Raw genomic sequence first — 19933 nt, forward strand, 5'->3', positions numbered from 1 at the left:
ATTTTCAAAAACATTTGACCATACAATATATCTCTATTTGTATTAGTTATTTTTAAAAGTATTTTTTTGCTCATCTTTATAAAGGGTGCCAATCATTTTGATATCAGTTGCATTTTTCGATTCGATATTGAAATCAAATCGGTTTGTAGAATATACATTGCAACTGTGTGACCGTTCACTTTTCTGTAAAGTCCAGACAACTACTTGCAGAATTCCCATTGGGCCAGGTGTGTTCTGGTGGCATTAACCTACATAACCAGTTTTAATACAATGGGAAGGCCACCCACAGTTGATGGCCCACCAGCAGGCAATTAAGTATGGTAGGCAGCATGTTTAAAATATATATATATATATATATATATAATATATATATTTTTTTTAAATTGTTTTTTAATTTTAAGTATGGTAAGCAGCCTGTGAGAATTTCTGTGAGAGGTTTGCTTTGTGCATGCAGGAACAGGCATGTATGCCTTTTTACACAGTTTAAGAAGAATAAACCAATATCATGATATGCCTTATCGATATCAAACAATATTAATATCATATCTAACTATCCATATCAGTTCCCACCACTACATTAAGTGAATAACACATTTATATTTAAATATCATTGAATTATTAATCCTATAGATTCATTTGATTAGTCTGCTGTGTCATTCAAGCTTAAAATCTTAAATTCTTTCAAATAAGTCATTTCCTCACCGATAACTCAGGGAAAATAGTCTCCCTTGCCTTTGTGAAAAAGCATATTCAAATTTCCCTTTAATAAGCCTGCTTTAGAGAACAAGCACTCATAAACACCACAACTGCTACCCTCTGACTGTTTTCTTAAATGGGGGCACTGATGACAAAAAATCCAGAAAATCACTTTGTAGGACTTTTAATGAATTTATTTGCAAATTATGGTGGAAAATAAGTATTTGGTCACCTACAAACAAGCAAGATTTCTGGCTCTCACAGACCTGTAACTTCTTCTTTAAGAGGCTCCTCTGTCCTCCACTCGTTACCTTTATTAATGGCACCTGTTTGAACTTATCAGTATAAAAGACTCCTGTCCACAACCTCAAACAGTCACACTCCAAACTCCACTATGGCCAAGACCAAAGAGCTGTCAAAGGACACCAGAAACAAAATTGTAGACCTGCACCAGGCTGGGAAGACTGAATCTGCAATAGGTAAGCAGCTTGGTTTGAAGAAATCAACTGTGGGAGCAATTATTAGGAAATTGAAGACATACAAGACCACTGATAATCTCCCTCGATCTGGGGCTCCATGCAAGATCTCACCCCATGGGGTCAAAATGATCACAAGAAAGGTGAGCAAAAATCCCAGAACCACACAGGGGGACCTAGTGAATGACCTGCAGAGAGCTGGGACCTAAGAAACAAAGCCTACCATCGGTAACACACTACGCCGCCAGGGACTCAAATCCTGCAGTGCCAGACGTGTCCCCCTGCTTAAGCCAGTACATGTCCAGGCCCATCTGAAGTTTGCTAGAGAGCATTTGGATGATCCAGAAGAAGATTGGGAGAATGTCATATGGTCAGATGAAACCAAAATATAACTTTTTGGTAAATACTCAACTCGTGTTTGGAGGACAAAGAATGCTGAGTTGCATCCAAAGAACACCATACCTACTGTGAAGCATGGGGGTAGAAACATCATGCTTTGGGGCTGTTTTTCTGCAAAGGGACCAGGACGACTGATCCGTGTAAAGGAAAGAATGAATGGGGCCATGTATCGTGAGATTTTGAGTGAAAACCTCCTTCCATCAGCAAGGGCATTGAAGATGAAACGTGGCTGGGTCTTTCAGCATGACAATGATCCCAAACACACCACCCGGGCAACGAAGGAGTGGCTTCGTAAGAAGCATTTCAAGGTCCTGGAGTGGCCTAGCCAGACTCCAGATCTCAACCCCATAGAACATCTTTGGAGGGAGTTGAAAGTCCGTGTTGCCCAGCAACAGCCCCAAAACATCACTGCTCTAGAGGAGATCTGCATGGAGGAATGGGCCAAAATACCAGCAACAGTGTGTGAAAACCTTGTGAAGACTTACAGAAAACGTTTGACCTCTGTTATTGCCAACAAAGGGTATATAACAAACTATTGAGAAACTTTTGTTATTGACCAAATACTTATTTTCCACCATAATTTGCAAATAAATTCATAAAAAATCCTACAATGTGATTTTCTGGATTATTTTTCTACTTTTGTCTGTCATAGTTGAAGTGTACCTATGATGAAAATTATAGGCCTGTCTCATCTTTTTAAGTGGGAGAACTTGCACAATTGGTGGCTGACTAAATACTTTTTTGCCCTTCTGTATATAGCCGGAAGCAGGCCGTTCGACACAGTCCCCCTCCAAAACCAAATCAAATCAAAATAAAATGTATTTGTCACATACACATGGTTAGCAGATGTTAATGCGAGTGTAGCGAAATGCTTGTATTTCTAGTTCCGACAATGCAGTAATAACCAACGAGTAATCTAACCTAACAATTCCGAAACGACTACCTTATACACAAGTGTAAAGGGATAAAGAATATGTACATAAAGATACATGAATGAGTGATGGTACAGAACGGCATAGGCAAGATGCAGTAGATGGTATCGAGTACAGTATATACATATGAGATGAGTAATGTAGGGTATTAAACATTATATTAAGTAGCATTGTTTAAAGCGGCTAGTGATATATTTTACATCAATTTCCATTATTAAAGTGGCTGGAGTTGAGTCAGTGTGTTGGCAGCAGCCACTCAATGTTAGTGGTGGCTGTTTAACAGTCTGATGGCCTTGAGATAGAAGCTGTTTTTCAGTCTCTCGGTCCCTGCTTTGATGCACCTGTACTGACCTCGCCTTCTGGATGATAGTGGGGTGAACAGGCAGTGGCTCGGGTGGTTGTTGTCCTTGATGATCTTTATGGCCTTCCTGTGACATCGGGTGGTTTCGGTGTCCTGGAGGGCAGGTAGTTTGCCCCCGGTGATGCGTTGTGCAGACCTCACTACCCTCTGGAGAGCCTTACGGTAGTGGGCGGAGCAGTTGCCCTACTAGGCGGTGATACAGCCCGACAGGATGCGATTGTGCATCTGTAGAAGTTTGTGAGAGCTTTTGGTGACAAGCCAAATTACTTCAGCCTCCTGAGGTTGAAGAGGCGCTGCTGCGCCTTCTTCACGACGCTGTCTGTGTGGGTGGACCAATTCAGTTTGTCCGTGATGTGTACGCCGAGGAACTTAACTTACTACCCTCTCCACGACTGTCCCATCGATGTGGATAGGGGGGGTGCTCTCTACTAACCATATTTGGTTAGTAGAGACCCTACTGAGTATCTGCCACCCCACGTTAGCTGAGACAGGTAGAAACGTTTTCTCTCTTCAAGCCAATATGTATCCCATGTACAGCACAGGAGGTTGGTGGCACCTTAATTGGGGAGAACGGGCTGGTGGTAATGACTGGAATGAGTAGGCGGGATGGTAACAAATATATCAAACACATGGTTTCCAGGTGTTTGATGCCATTCCATTTGCTCCATTCCAGCCATTATTATGGGCCGTTCTCCCCCCAGCAGCCTCCTGTGATGTACAGTCTATTACAAGGTATTGCATTGGTGGGCTATGGAGGGTGTGGGGAATGAAGGGGCCCTGTGAAAAGCCAGCAGCAGGCTGTGCGACACAGTCCCTCTCAAAAACAAACCATATTTGGTTAGTAGAGACCATACTGAGTATTTTCCATCCCACTCAGCTGAGACAGGTAAAAAGGTTCTCTCTACAGCCCAATATTCTCAACATACCAGTGTCAACATAGTTTTTTGTCATTATTGGTCTTCCCAAAAAAATCTTAACCATATTTTACAATTGTTTTCATAAATTACTTATTGCCTTTTCTTGTTGACACATTAAAAGTCACCACTTATTAAAATAATATTTATTTTGCAATGTTTTTATTTTGAAGGTTTCCTCATTACCATCATGATGTCATAATTTGTGCTGGTGGCAGAATACTAATCAAGAAGTCACGCCAGAAAGTCCAACAAATTGATATGTATTTATTTAACTAGAAAGTCAGTTAAGAACAAATTGTTATTTACAATGACATTCTACTCCAGCCAAACCACACTGGGCCAATTGTGTGCCGCCCTATGGGACTCCCAATCACAGGCAGATGTAATACAGCCTGGATTTGAACCAGGTACTGTAGTGATATCTCTTGCACTGAGATGCAGTGCCTTATACTGCTGCGCCACTCAATATTTGACAGAGGTACTCAACAACACACTCAGAAAAAAATATTGAAACTACAGCTATGGCCTAGGCCTACTGTAGCCCCAAAATAGTTTGACATTTTAGGTAGGATATTTACTGTAGGCCTACTATTAACAATTACATATGCATTGTGAAAGTTTGCCTCCATCTAGTTTTTGAAATTAACCTCCGACTTGCTATGAGTTCTCCTTCGAGTCGCTATGCGTCGATACTACAAAAATGTAAATTCTTAAGCCCTTACCATGTACAGTGTCTTGCAAAAGTATTATTTGGATTTCATGTAATGGACATACAGAAAATAGTCAAAATTGGTGGAGTGAAATGAAAAAAATTACTTGTTTCCAAATATTCAAAAAAAACAAACAAAAATGAAAAGTGGTGCGTACATATGTATTCACCCCCTTTGCTATGAAGCCTCTACATCAGAGAGGCAACAAAGAGACCAAAGATAACCCTGAAGGAGCTGCAAAGCTCCACAGTGGAGATACTCCTATCTGTCCATAGGACCACTTTAAGCCGTACACTCCACAGAGCTGGGCTTTACAGAAGAGTGGCCAGAAAAAAAGCCATTGCTTAAAGAAAATAAATGTTTATTTTATTTATTTCACCTTTATTTAACCAGGTAGGATAGTTGAGAACAAGTTCTCATTTGCAACTGCGACCTGGCCAAGATAAAGCTTAGCAATTTGACACAACACAGAGTTACACATGGAATAAAGAAAACATACAGTCAATAATACATTTGAACAAAAGAAAACAAAAAGTCTATATACAGTGAGTGCAAATTAGGTAAGTTAAGGAAATAAATAGGCCATGGTGGTGAAGTAATTACAATATAGGAATTAAAGACTGGAATGGTAGATTGGGAGAAGGTGAATGTGCAGGTAGAGATACTGGGGTGCAAAGGAGCAAAATAAATAAATACCAGTATGGGGATGAGGTAGGTAGATAGATGGGCTATGTACAGGTGCAGTGATCTGTAAGTTGCTCTGACAGCTGGTGCTTAAAGCTAGTGAGGGAGATGTGAGTCTCCAGCTTCAGAGATTTTTGCAATTCGTTCCAGTCATGGGCAGCAGAGAACTGGAAGGAAAGACGACCAAAGGAGGAATTGGCTTTGTGGGTGACCAGTGAGATATACCTGCTGGAGTGCGTGCTACGAGTGTGTGCTGCTATGGTGACCAGTGAGCTGAGATAAGGCGGGGCTTTACCTAGCAGAGACTTGTACATAACCTGTAGCCAGTGGGTTTGGCGACGAGTATGAAGCGAGGGCCAACAAACGAGAGCGTACAGGTCGCAATGGTGGGTAGTGTATGGGGCTTTGGTGACAAAACGGATGGCACTGTGATAGACTGCATCCAGTTTGTTGAGTAGAGTGTTGGAGGCTATTTTATAGATGACATCACCGAAGTCGAGGATCGGTAGGATGGTCAGTTTTACGAGGGTATGTTTGGCAGCATGAGTGAAGGATGCTTTGTTGCAATATAGGAAGCCGATTCTAGATTTAATTTTGGATTGGAGAAGCTTAATGTGAGTCTGGAAGGAGAGTTTACAGTCTAACCAGACACCCAGGTATTTGTAGTTGTCCACATATTCTAAGTCGTAGCCGTCCAGAGTAGTGATGCTGGACGGTCGAGCAGGTGCGGGCAGTGATCGATTGAATAGCATGCATTTAGTTTTACTTGCGTTTAAGAGCAGTTGGAGGCCACGGAAGGAGAGTTGCATGGCATTGAAGCTCGTCTGGAAGTTAGTTAACACAGTGTCCAAGGAGGGGCCAGAGGTATACAGAATGGTGTCGTCTGCGTAGAGGTGGATCAGAGAATCACCAGCAGCAAGAGCAACATCATTGATTTATACAGAAAAGAAAGTCGGCCCGAGAATTGAACCCTGTGGCACACCCATAGAGACTGTCAGAGGTCCGGACAACAGGCTCTCCGATTTGACACACTGAACTCTATCAGAGAGGTAGTTGGTAAACTAGGCGAGGCAATCATTTGAGAAACCAAGGCTGTCGAGTCTGCCAATAAGAATGTTGTGATTGACAGAGTCGAAAGCCTTGGCCAGGTCGATGAATACGGCTGCACAGTAATGTCTCTTATCGATGGCGGTTATGATGTCGTTTAGAACCTTGAGCGTGGCTGAGGTGCACCCATGACCAGCTCTGAAACCAGATTGCATAGCGGAGAAGGTATGGTGGGATTCGAAATGGTCAGTAATCTGTTTTAACTTGGCTTTCGAAGACCTTAGAAAGACAGGGTAGGATAGATATAGGTCTGTAGCAGTTTGGGTCTAGAGTGTCACCCCCTTTGAAGAGGGGGATGACCGCGGCAGCTTTCCAGTCTTTGGGAATCTCAGACGATACGAAAGAGAGGTTGAACAGGCTAGTAATAGGGGTTGCAACAATTTCGTCAGATCATTTTAGAAAGAGAGGGTCCAGATTGTCTAGCCCGGCTGATTTGTAGGGGTCCAGATTTTGCAGCTCTTTCAGAACATCAGCTATCTGGATTTGGGTAAAGGAGAAATGGTGGGGGCTTCTGCAGGTTGCTGTGGAGGGTGCCAGGCAGTTGACCGGGGTAGGGGTAGCCATGTGGAAAGCATGGCCAGCCGTAGAGAGATGCTTATTGAAATTCTCAATTATAGTGGTCTGGAGTGAACCAAGGACTATATCTATTCCTAGTTCTATAAGTTTTGAGAGGGGCATGCTTATTTAAGATGCGAGGAAGGCACTTTTAAAGAATAGCCAGGCATCATCTACTGACAGGATGAGGTCAATGTCATTCCAGGATACCCCGGCCAGGTCGATTTGAAAGGCCTGCTCGCAGAAGTGTTTCAGGGAGCGTTTGACAGTGATGAAGGGTGGTCGTTTGGTCGCAGACCCATTACGGATGCAGGCAATGAGGCAGTGATCGCTGATATCTTGATTGAAAACAGCAGAGGTATATTTGGAGGGCGAATTGGTTAGGATGACATCTATGAGGGTGCCCGTGTTTACTGATTTGGGGTTGTACCTGGTAGGTTCATTGATAATTTGTGTGAGATTGAGGGCATCAAGCTTAGTTAAAGGCATGTGGGAGACTCCCCAAACATATGGAAGAAGGTACTCTGGTCAGATGAGACTAAAATTGAGCTTTTTGGCCATCAAGGAAAGCGCTATGTCTGGCGCAAATCCAACAACTCTCATCACCCCGAGAACATCATCTCCACAGTGAAGCATGGTGGTGGCAGCATCATGCTGTGGGGATGTTTTACACCGGCAGGAACTGGGAAACTGGTCAGAGTTGAAGGAATGATGGACGGTGCTAAATACAGGGAAATCCTTGAGGGAAACCTGTTTCAGTCTTCCAGAGATTTGAGACCTAAACACTCGAGTGGTTTAAGGGGAAACATTTAAATGTCTTGGAATGGCCTAGTCAAAGCCCAGACCTCAATCCAATTGAGAATCTGTGGTATGACTTAAATATTGCTGTACACCAGCGGAACTCATCCAACTTGAAGGAGCTGGAGCAGTTTTGCCTTGAAGAATGGGAAAAAATCCCAGTGGCTAGATGTGCCAAGCTTATAGAGAAATCCCCCAAGAGACTTGCAGCTGTAATTGCTGCAAAAGGTGGCTCTACAAAGTATTGACTTTGGGGGGTGAATAGTTATGCACGCTCAAGTTCTGTTTTTTTGTCTTATTTCTTGTTTGTTTCACAATAAAAAATATTTTGCATCTTCAAAGTGGTAGTCATTTTGTGTAAGTCAAATGATACAAACCCCCAAAAAATCCATTCTAAATCCAGTTTGTCAGGCAACAAAATAGGAAAAATGCCAGGGGAGGTGTATACTTTCGCAAGCTACTGTACCTATGTTTGGCCCCTGTTGCGTACCTTTCTTTGTTTGCTGAAAAACCATACTTTTTGATAAAACGTTAATAAAATACAACCACCTACTGTTTCCTCATTGCTTTCGCTTTAAGATTGCAACTCAGCGCAAATGCCCAATTGAATCTCAACAAGGAATCAGTCCATGGTTGTATTTGATTAACCTTTTATTAATAAGTATCCCACTGGGCAAAAATGTCCATTCAACGTCTAGTTTTGATTTATATTCGGTTGAGTTGTCAACTAGCGTGAATTCTACATGAAATCAACAACAAATGTCACCATTTCATTTAATTTAGGTTGAAAGCTGGGTGAGCATTTTTTTAAATGTCCTTACATTGATTACTTTTTCCAAATCCAATCAGTTAATTCACATCGCTTAGATTTATTTGGTTGAAATGATGTGGAAACAACATTGATTCAACCAGTTTTTGCCGGGTTGGATGAATTTCAGAAAAAAATTGGGTCAAAATTGAATTAGCATTAAAAAATATAATTAAAAAATACAAATCTGTCTGTTATATGCCACATTGCTCGTAAAAATACAGCCCTGGGTTCAATTCCAGGCTGTGTCACAGCCGACTGTGACTGAGAGACTCATGAGGTGGGTTAGGGAAGGGTTTGGCTGGCTGGGATTTCCTTGTCCCATTGCACTCTAGTGACTCCTTGTGGCAGGCTGGGCACCTGCAATTTGACTCCGGTCTCCAGTTGGATGGTGTTTTCTCTGACATTGGATTAAGCAAGCAATGTGTTAAGAAGCAGTGTGGCTTGGCAGGGTTGTGTTTCGGAGGACACACGGCTCTCGACCTTCGCCTCTCCCGAGTCCTTAGGGGAGTTGCAGCGATGGGACAAGACTGTAACTACCAATTGGGGAGAAAAAGGGGTAAAAGTATAAAAAAGACATTCTGAAATTTCCGACATGCTAACTGGTACATAGCACGTGTATAACTACAAACAGTTAGCAAGTGTTTCCTAGTTCTGACTAGCACATGAACACGGTATAAGCTAGAGATATCTGTGTTTTTGCATGGGCTGCATCTCAATCTACTGCATCTGTCAGTATTGGCCTTCCTCATCTGCGGTGGAAGGTGGCAGAGCTACAGCGGTGTTTGTCAGACCAGGAGTCATCCTGAAAATCGGACTTCTCACAAAAACGTCTGAACGGTTTGGGCTACACACTAATATGACCCATATATGGAAAGATTAGACTCTCACAAACACGATGGTGTTCTGTGTTTTTTTTTTTTCTCCCAAAAAATGAATGGAAGTGAATAGGGAATTTCTACGTCAAAGGTATACAGGGAGTTTTCTTGTATCTCTCAGATATAGGACAGACACTTCAAAACATACTTCCTTTTGACACATTTTTTGACTATCTAGTTTTCCACATATGAATCTGTTATTCAAAGTGTTTCTATGGGCTTATAAGGCCAAATTCAATGTTTCATCAAATCAATTTGTATATCTGTCTGCTAATTAAGTCTAGTAAAGCCCCAGTGCACTACTTTTTTGTTGAACAAAAAAAGCACTAAAAATAATGAATTGCCTGTGTTATAGACTGCTATATTGGTCACTAATACAGGCCTAGTAAAGGCACAGTGCACTACCATTGTGAAAGAATTATACAAAACTTTAAAAAATATATATTATTCAGAGGGTGCAGCACCTCTACTTTCCATGTCTATGGTAATGGAGATGATTTACAATGTTTTGTGTGTGTGAACCCACACATGACACGAGAGGAACACACACAGTGCAGCCCATTTATATGCCTAAAGATATGGGCAATTCCCGAAGTCATACTCAATTCTGTGTGCTTACACTCCACTCTTGTGGCCAAACCAATACACCACAACCTCCTTTGACATTTACTTGGTATTTTCTCCTGATAAATTATCCTCTGTAAATATATGAATTATTCAATATAATATACATATAATATGATATGACTCTGTATATGACAGGTAAGATGGAAAGAGAGTGAAAGTAAGGAATGGGAGAGAGAGAGAGAAACAGAGGGAGAGTGAGTATTATGAATTCCATTTACCTCACAACCCTTTCAAGTTGCACACTCCACTCCCCATCCCCCAGAAACAGAGCCTGAGATTTTAGGCCAGGTGTACCATAAACCGTCCTCTCAATCTCTCTCTGACTTGTGTGAACTTGCCCAAATTAGTTGCTAGGGCAGTTGCTAGGTAAGTTGTTCTGGGGGTGTACACCCTTCTGACCCCCCCAGGTCACACACTTTTCTGTCTCCTTCAAGCAGTGGCAGAGAGAGCTGTAAAGCTCCTAAACCTTGGCTCTGCCCATCACATCTGGATTCGTTTCTCTGGACTAGGATGGTGTGTATGGAAGCATTTTGCTGCCAAAACTCAATTGGAAATGCAAGTGGCCAAATCAAAAATCAATAGCAAGTTTGCAAATCCTTTTCCTAAATTTGGTATGCATTTTGGGGCACAATTCTAATAGAAATGCATTTAAAAAAAAAATAATTTTCATAATTGAGTATGCATAATGTCTGCCAATTTGAAAAATAAATAACAAAGTGTGTTTGATATTTCATTTCCATGGTACTATCCAGTACAATGCTGACATTTACAAATCAAATGGAAATGCTTAAATTACAAATCATTACTGGTCCGTGTAAGTTTAGATTTCTGAGTCATTTTTTAAAATTTGTTTCTGAATTTGAAAAACAACTTTTTTTTCTCATTTATTCTGTCAAAATTGGACATGGAATAATGTAAAACAAATAACAACAAAAACTATTTAAAAAAATATGTTTTTGTTTTGTTCATACCCAGAAGTACACAACTCCTCATATAATATTCACAGGAGTGTGTTTACATGCTAGGTTGGCAGCACAAAGAAAGGATTAGTCTGTGTGACAGGAAGATACAAATAGCTAAGATGCAGAACTTATTATTGAAGTTAACATGCCAATAGAACAAACTCAACAACAACTGAATAAAGTTTGCTTGCACTAGCTGTCTAGCTAGCACTACTACTAGCTGTCTAGCTAGCACTACTACTAGCTGGCTAGCTAGCACTACGACTAGTGTTAGGGTTGCGTCAATCGAATCTGGTATCAGGATAAATATGACAATGAGTCACCGCATTGTATGCTATGTATTTTTTATTAGCTAAGCAATAAGTGGTAAATGCAATTTTCGTATATACTCTGTCACACCTCGCAGGGCAAACAGAGAACTGACTTGTTCCTGACAAAGATATTATAATATACTCTGATGACAGAAGTAGTTCCTGCTTCCGAGCCGGCCTGTCTGAAGTCTGAAGAGGAAGAGCAGGCAGGTGAGCATCCTATCTCTTGTGGGGATACCCTGATGGTGCCATGACAAACATTTGATGTTGGAAGTTTACATACACTTAGGTTGGAGTCATTAAAACTCGTTTTTCAACCACTCCACAAATTTCTTGTTAACAAACTATAGCTTTGGCAAGTCGGTTAGGACATCTACTTTGCGCATGACACAAACTTTTTTCCAACAATTGTTTACAGACAGATTGTTTCACTTAATTCACTGTATGACAATTCCAGTGGGTCAGAAGTTTACATACACTAAGATGACTGTGCCTTTAAACAGCTTGGAAAATTCCAGAAAATTATGTCATGGCTTTAGAAGCTTCTGATAGGCTAATTGACAATTTTAGTCAATTGGCAGTGTACCTGTGGATGTATTTCAAGGCCTACCTTCAAATTCAGTGCCTCTTTGCTTGACATTATGAGAAAATCAAAAGAATCAGCCAAGACCTCAGAAAACAAAATTGTTGACCTCCACAAGTCTGGTTCATCCTTGGGAGCAATTTCCAAACACCTGAAGTTACCACGTTCATCTGTACAAACAACAGTACACAAGTATAAACACCATGGGACCACGCTACCACTCAGGAAGGAGACGCGTTCTGTCTCCTAGAGATGAACGTACTTTGGAAAAGTATGAAAAGTGCAAATCCATCCCAGAACAGCAAAGGACCTTGTGAAGATGCTGGAGGAAACATGTACCAACATATCTATAACCACAGCAAAACGAGTCCAATATCAACAACCTGAAAGGCCGCACGGTAAGAAGGCACTGCCCAAAAACAAAAGTCAGGCTACGGTTTGCAGCTGCAAACGACAAAGATCGTACTTTTTGGAGAAATGTCCTCTGGTCTGATGAAACAAAAATAGAACTGTTTGGCCATAATGACCATTGTTATGTTTGGAGGGAAAAGGGGAGGCTTGCAAGCCAAAGAACAGCATCCCAACTGTGAAGCACGGGTAGCAGCATCATGTTGTGGGGGTGCTTTGCTGCAGGAGGGACTGGTGTACTTCACAAAATAGATGGCATCATGAGGAAGTTAAATTATGTGGATATATTGAAGCAACATCTCAAGACATCAGTCAGGAAGTTAAAGCTTGGTAGCAAATGGGTCTTCCAAATGAACAATGACCCCAAGCATACTTCCAAGCATACTTTGTGGAAAAATGGCTTAATGACAACAAAGTCAAGGTATTGGAGTGGCCATCACAAATCCCTGACCTCAACCCTATAGAAAATGTGTGGGCAGAACTGAAAAAGCGTGTGTGAGCAAGGAGGCCTACAAACCTGACTCAGTTACACCAGCTCTGTCAGGAGGAATGGGCCAAAATTCACCCAACTTATTGTGGGAAGCGTGTGGAAGGCTACCTGAAATGTTTGACCCAAGTTAAACAATTTAAAGGCAATGCTATCAAATACGAATTGAGTGTATGTAAATGTCTGACCCACTGGGAATGTGATGAAAGAAATCAAAGCTGAAATAAATTATTCTCTCTATTATTCTGACATTTCACTTTCTTAAAATAAAGTGGTGATCCTAACTGACCTAAAACAGGCAATTTTTACTTGGATTAAATGTCAGGAATTGTGAAAAACTGAGTTTAAATGTATTTGGCTAAGGTGTATGTAAACTTCCGACTTCAACTGTATATGACAACCAGCAGTTTTTGTAAAGGCTGTTGGCCAAAAGGTTACCTCTTGCTCCACACACACAGTCACTGTGTCAAAATAAATATACACTGAATTAGGGCTGGGCGCTGAATCAATATCAATATCAATAATTATCAAGGTAATTACTTCCCTCAATAATGATATAAAAATGTTTATATACATTTTCGATAATGTCGATATAGAATAATTAGGTGCAGCAGTCCATTTCACCACTGTGACGCAGCAGGAACCCGCGGAGAAGTGACAATATGCACGTGGAGAGGTATACGCCCACTAAAAAACACCTTGGGTGATGGAGTAGCCACTATTAAGCACGAAAAATGAGTGACGTAGGCAAAAACAGTGGCAGTGATAGCCATGGAGAAGGAGCAGCTTCCAACCAAGAAATTATTGATAAAAAGGGTTCAACTGTTTCAGTTATTTTGAAGTGGTTTGGCTTTTTGAAGTCCAACAAAGAGCAGAGCAATGTTTTTGCAAATTGTGCCGTAGACAGGTGGCTACCAAGTCTAGTAATACGACAAACCTTTTTCACAATTTGAAGCAATGTGATTACTCTTTGGAACGTGCAGAATTTTTGAGTTTGCGCCACGTTATTGATAAACGCTCCTCAAGCACCAGCCAATCTAGGGATGTTTGCCAGAAGCAGTCAACACTGACAGAGTTTATGCCCTTACAAGCAAACATCGAAAAAACACAAAGACATAAGTGCTATTGTGCATTGCATTGCTAAGGCCATGCTACCAATTAGCACAGTCGAAAAGGAAAGTTTCAAGAGGCTTATCAATTTAATTGACCTCCGGTACGTACTCCCTGGCCACAAACATTTCTCTCACACCGCACTGCCTAAACTCTACACCGAGTGTAGGGAAAAAGTTGAGGAAAGGCTCAAGACAGATTTGAGGTATTTTGCTACTACTACCGATCTGTGGTCTAGTCGCACATCAGAGCCTTATATTAGCGTCACTATCCACTATATTGACAAAGAGTGGAATCTTCTAAATAAATCCATTCAAACATCATACTCTCCCGACAACCACACGAGTGAAGCTATAGCAGAGGGGCTCATTGACACTCTCGCCTCCTGGGGACTAAGTCAAAACAGACACGTCAGCATTACAACAGGTAGTGGTGCGAACCTGTTTTGGACATCGTCTGCACTTGGCCAATGGTAAGTAACCTTGTCACTTGTGTATATTGAAGTGATTGGTTAGATTAAACTAAATGTGCATTTTCTTTCATCAACTGATTAAGTTAAATATTACATTTGTACATAACTGAAGCGATTATTGTTATTTTAACATTTTATTAAAAATCTCTTGATTTCTCTAAGAGAGAGTAGGTAGAGACAAACGGCTAGATCGAGCAATTGGAGTGTGTAAGAAAGCGGTAGGTGCCTTTTCCTATTGGTGGAAAAAGAAGAGAGACCTGGCAGTTGTTCAAAAAGAACACAACCTACCCCAGCACAAGTTGGTGACAGAGTCGCCTACCAGGTGGGGATCACATCAAAAGATGGTGCAAAGAGTAATGGAGCAGGAGAAAGACATTTCACAGGTCTTGTCCAGTTACAAGAAGACCCCGGCACTTAGCTCCCGCCTATACAGATATAGATGTTCTTGAGTCCATCAACCAGGCATTGACCCCACTCCTCGAATTCACAGATGCTCTGTCTGGTGAGTCTTGTGCCAGTGTGTCTTACCTGAATACAGTACGACACCTGTTCAATACAGAGGTCATGAAACCTGATGATGGTGAAACAGAGCTCACCCAAACCATCAAAATGGTAGTCATGGACTATCTGAATGAGAAATATGATGACCTAGCCACAGATGACCTCCTGGACGTAGCCTTGTCGGTCGACCCTCGGTTTAAAACACATTACATCAAAGAGGAGAAGGTGGGCCACATAAAAGCAAGAGCGGTCTCAGAGGGACATGAAAACCCAAGCCCAGCACAGGGAGACGATGCTGCTGCTTCACCACAACTGCCAGCTGAAAAGAGAAAGTCACTGGGCAGTTTTTTCAAAAAGCCATGCTCCACCACAACAGGTCTTACTGAAATCCAGCTGGTAGAAAAGGGACTTAGCTGCTACCTTCTGTCTCCTGATGCTGACAGTGAAACCAATCCACTGGACTGGTGGAAGATCCACCAAAAAAACTTTCCCGAAGTCAGCCACCTGGCAAAGCGCTACCTGTGCATTCCTGCAACCAGCTCCCCTTCAGAGTGTGTTTTTAGCACAGGTGGAAATATGGTGACCTGCCATAGGGCAGCTTTAAAGACCGTAGACAGACTTGTCTTTCTTGCTTGTACCGTAAGACAACTACCCCAACTTCAACTGTAATGCACCATTAGTCTAACAGTTATAATGTATGTTGACTTGCATTATTTGTTTTTTAATTTCTTGTTTAACTTTTTTTTAAAGTGGAGTTAATGTTATTTGTGAGTTCTTCTACTTCTGACAATAAATAAGAAACATTAAAGCCTTTGGTTTGTTCAGGCAGCCTTGAGTCTGAAGCAGAAATGAACCTTTTAAACATGATTTGATTAAAATTGTGATAATTATAATTAAAGCTAGAGACAGTAGACAGACTTGTCTTTCTTGCTTGTAACTTGTAAGACAACAACTACCCCAACATAAACTGTGATGTGCCATTAGGCTAACAGTTATAATGCATATTGACTTGCACTATTTTATTTTAAATGTTTTTATTTCTTGCTCATGACTTGTAAGGGTTTACCTTTTAAACATTATTTGATTAATATTGTGATAATTATCGTTATCGAATGAAAACCTATATATCGTGATTATTTATTTGCCATATCGCCCAGCCCTACACTGAGTGTATAAAACTTTAGGGAAACCTGCTCTTTCCATGGCATAGACTGACCAGATGAATCCAGGTGAAAGCTATGATCCTGTATCGATGTCACCTATTAAATCCACTTCAAACAGTGTATTTGGAGGGGATTGGACAGGTTCAAGAAGGCCTTTTAAGCCTTGAGACAATCGAGACATGGATTATATACAGTATCAGTAAAAATTTTGGACACACCTACTCATTCCAGATTATTATTATTTTTACTATTTTCTACACTTTAGAATAATAGTGGAGACATCAAAACTATGAAATAACACATGGAATCATGTAGTAACCAAAAAAGTGTGAAACAAATCAAAATATATTTTATATTTGAGATTCTTCAAAGTAACCACCGTTTGCCTTGACGACAGCTTTGCACACTCTTGGCATTCGCTCAACCAGCTTCATGAGGTAGTCACCTGGAATGCATTTCAATTAAAAGGTGTGCCTTGTTAGAAGTTCATTTGTGGAATTTCTTTCCTTCTTAATGCGTTTGAGCCAATCAGTTGTGATGTGACAAGGTAGGGGTGGTATACAGAAGATAGCCCGATTTGGTGAAAGACCAAGTCGATATTATGTCAAATACAGCTCAAATAAGCAAAGAGAAACGACAGTCCATCGTTACTTTAAGACATGAAGTTCAGTCAATCTTGAAAATTTCAGGAACATTGAAAGTTTCTTCAAGTGCAGTCACAAAAACCATCAAGTGCCATGATGAAACTTGCTCTCATGAGGACTGCCACAGGAAAGGAAGACCCAGAGTTACCTCTGCTGCAGAGGATAAGCTCATTAGAGTAACCAACCTTAACAATTGCAGCCCAAATAAATCCACTGGTTCAGAGGAGACTGTGTGAATCAGGCTTTCATGGTCGAATTGCTGCAAATAAACCACTATTAAAGGACACCAATAATAAGAAGAGACTTGATTGGGACAAGAAACACAAGCAATGGAGATTAGACCAGTGGAAATCTGTCCTTTGGTCTGATGAGTCCAAATTTGAGATTTTTGGTTCCAACTGGCATGTCTTTGTGAGATGCAGAGTAGTTGAACGGATGATCTCCACATGTGTAGTTCCCACCGTGAAGCATGGAGGAGGAGATGTGCTGGTGTGGGGGTGCTTTGCTGGTGACACTGTTGGTGATTTATTTAGAATTCAAGGCACACGTAACCAGCATGGCTACCACAGCATTCTGCAGCAATACGCCATCCTATCTGGTTTGCGCTTAGTGGGACTATCATTTGTTTTTCAACAGGACGGACAATGACCCAACACATCTCCAGGCTGTGTACGGGTATTTGACCAGAAGAAGAGTGATGGTATTTTATTAGGATCCCCATTAGCTGTTGCAAAAGCAGCAGCTACTCTTCCTGGGGTCCACGCAAAACATGAAACATAATACAGAATGACATAATACAGAACATCAATAGACAAGAACAGCTCAAGGACAGAACTACATAAATGTTTTAAAAAGGAACACGTAGCCTACATATCAATGCATACACTGGGCCAGACGGATTACCAGGACGTGTACTCAAAGCATACACGGACCAACTGTCAAGTGTCTTCACTGACATTTTCAACCTCTCCCTGACCGAGTCTGTAATACCTACAAGTTTCAAGCGGACCACTATAGTCCCTGTGCCCAAATAAGCGAAGGTAACCTGCCTAAATGATTACTGCCCCGTGGCACTCATGTCGGTAGCCATGAAGTGCTTTGAAAGGCTGGTCATGGCACACATCACCAGCATCCTCCTAGACACCCTAGACCCACTCCAATTCGCATACTGCCCCAACAGATCCACAGATGACGCAATCTCAATCGCACACTGCCCTTTCCCACCTGGACAAAAGGAACACCTATGTGAGAATGCTGTTCATTGACTACAGCTCAGCGTTCAACACCATAGTGCCCACGAAGCTCATCACTAAGCTAAGGATTCTGGGACTAAACACCTCCCTCTGCAACTGGATCCTGGACTTCCTGACGGGCCTCCCCCATGTGGTAAGAGTAGGCAACAACACGTCTGCCACGCTGATTCTGTACTTAGTCCCCTCCTGTATTCTCCATTGCGTGGCCAAACACTACTACAACACCATCATTAAGTTTGCTGACGACACAACAGTGGTAGGCCTGATCACAGAGAACGATGAGATGGCCTATAGGGAGGAGGTCAGAGAACTGGCAGTGTGGTGCCAGGCCAACAACCTCTCCCTCAATGTGAGCAAGACAAAGGAGCTGATTGTGGACTACAGGAAAAGGTAGGCCGAACAGGCCCCCATTAACATTGACGGGGCTGTAGTGGAGCGGGTCGAGAGTTTCAAGTTCCTTGGTGTCCACTATCATGGTCCAAACATACCAAGACAGTCGTGAAGAGGGCACGAAAAAAACTTTTCCCCCTCAGGAGACTGAAAAGATTTGGCATGGGTCCCCAGATCCTCAAAAGGTTTTGGCGCTCCGGTACCGCTTGCCATGCGGTAGCAGAGAAAACAGCCCTCTGATTACAAATAAGAGCAAAATGTTCCACTCTGTTCTGGGCTAGCTGCTGCTTAACTAGGTCTTTCCTTGCAGCACTGGACCACACGACTGGACAATAATCAAGATTAGATAAAACTAGAACCTGCAGAACTTGCTTTTTGGAGTGTTGTGTCAAAATAGCAGAGCATCTTTTTATTACGGCCAGACCTCTCCCCATCTTTACAACCATTGGTCAAAACATATAGATTCAATCTAAAGTAACGGCAAGTAATTTAGTCTCCTCAACTTGTTCAACAGCCACACCATTCATTACCAGATTCAGATGAGGTCTAGAACTTATGAAATGATTTGTACCAAATACAATGCTCTTCGTTTCAGAGATGTTCAGTACCAGTTTATTACTGGCCACCCATTCCAAAACAGAATGCAACTCTTTGTTAAGGGTTTCAGCGGCTTCATTTGCTGTGGTTGCTGATGCGTATATGGTTGAATTATCAGTATACATGGGCACACATGCTTTTTTTATGCCAGTGGCAGGTCATTGGTAAAAATAGAAAAGAGTAGAGAGCTGCCCTGCGGTACACCACACTTTACATGTTTGACATTAGAGAAGCTTCCATTAAAGAAAACCCTTTCAGTTCTATTAGATCGATTGCCATATAGTGGATTCAGAGCTGAGGTTGAAAAGCCATAACACACGTTTTGTCAACAACAGGTTATGGTCAATAATATCAATGGCTGCACTGAAATCTAACAGTCTTCTCATGATCAATTTCTTTCAACCTATCATCAGTCATTTGTGTCAGTGCAGTACATGTTGAGTGCCCTTCTCTATAAGCATGCTGAAAGTCTGTTGTTAATTTGTTTACAGAGAAATAGCATTGTATTTGGTCAAACACCATTTTTTCCAACAGTTTGCTACGTGCTGGCAGCAAGCTTATAGGTCTGCTGTTAGAACCAGTAAAGGCCGCTTTTACCACTCTTGGGTAGGGGAATTACTTTGGCTTCTCTCCAGGCCTGAAGACAAAGACTTTTCTCTAGGCTCAGATTAAATATATGACAGATAGGAGTGGCTATAGTGTCAGCTACCATCCTCAGTAGCTTTCCATCTAAGTTGTTAATGCCAGGAGGTTTGTCATTATTGATCGATAACAACAATTTTTCCACCTCTCCCACACTAACTTTACAAAATTCAAACTTGCAATGCTTTTCTTTCATTATTTGTTTTTTATGCTTGAATACAGTTCCCTTTCTGCCTAAATTTGACCACTTTGCCAATGAAATAATAGCCATCTGATTCGATGAAAGATGGAGTTGAAATTGTCTTTCTGCCCATAATTTCATTTAAAGTTTTTTTCCATCATTCTTTATATCATTGATATTGGCTTAATGCAGTTTCTTCTTTTTGTCACATCATTTCTCAATTTGCAGTAAGTAAGCCAGTCAGATGTGCAGCCAGACTTATTAGCCACTGCTTTTGACCC

General features: G+C 41.4%; 1 pseudogene; it reads left to right on the forward strand.

Moving 5' to 3' along the window:
* The first annotated feature begins 13847 nt into the window (after positions 1–13847).
* On the forward strand, positions 13848–15451 carry LOC149973063 (E3 SUMO-protein ligase ZBED1-like; annotated as a pseudogene).
* The last annotated feature ends 4482 nt before the right edge of the window (positions 15452–19933 follow it).

The sequence above is a fragment of the Oncorhynchus mykiss genome, chromosome 21 (assembly GCF_057628025.1).
Source record: "Oncorhynchus mykiss isolate SJ-2025 chromosome 21, ASM5762802v1, whole genome shotgun sequence".
Lineage (NCBI taxonomy): Eukaryota > Metazoa > Chordata > Actinopteri > Salmoniformes > Salmonidae > Oncorhynchus > Oncorhynchus mykiss.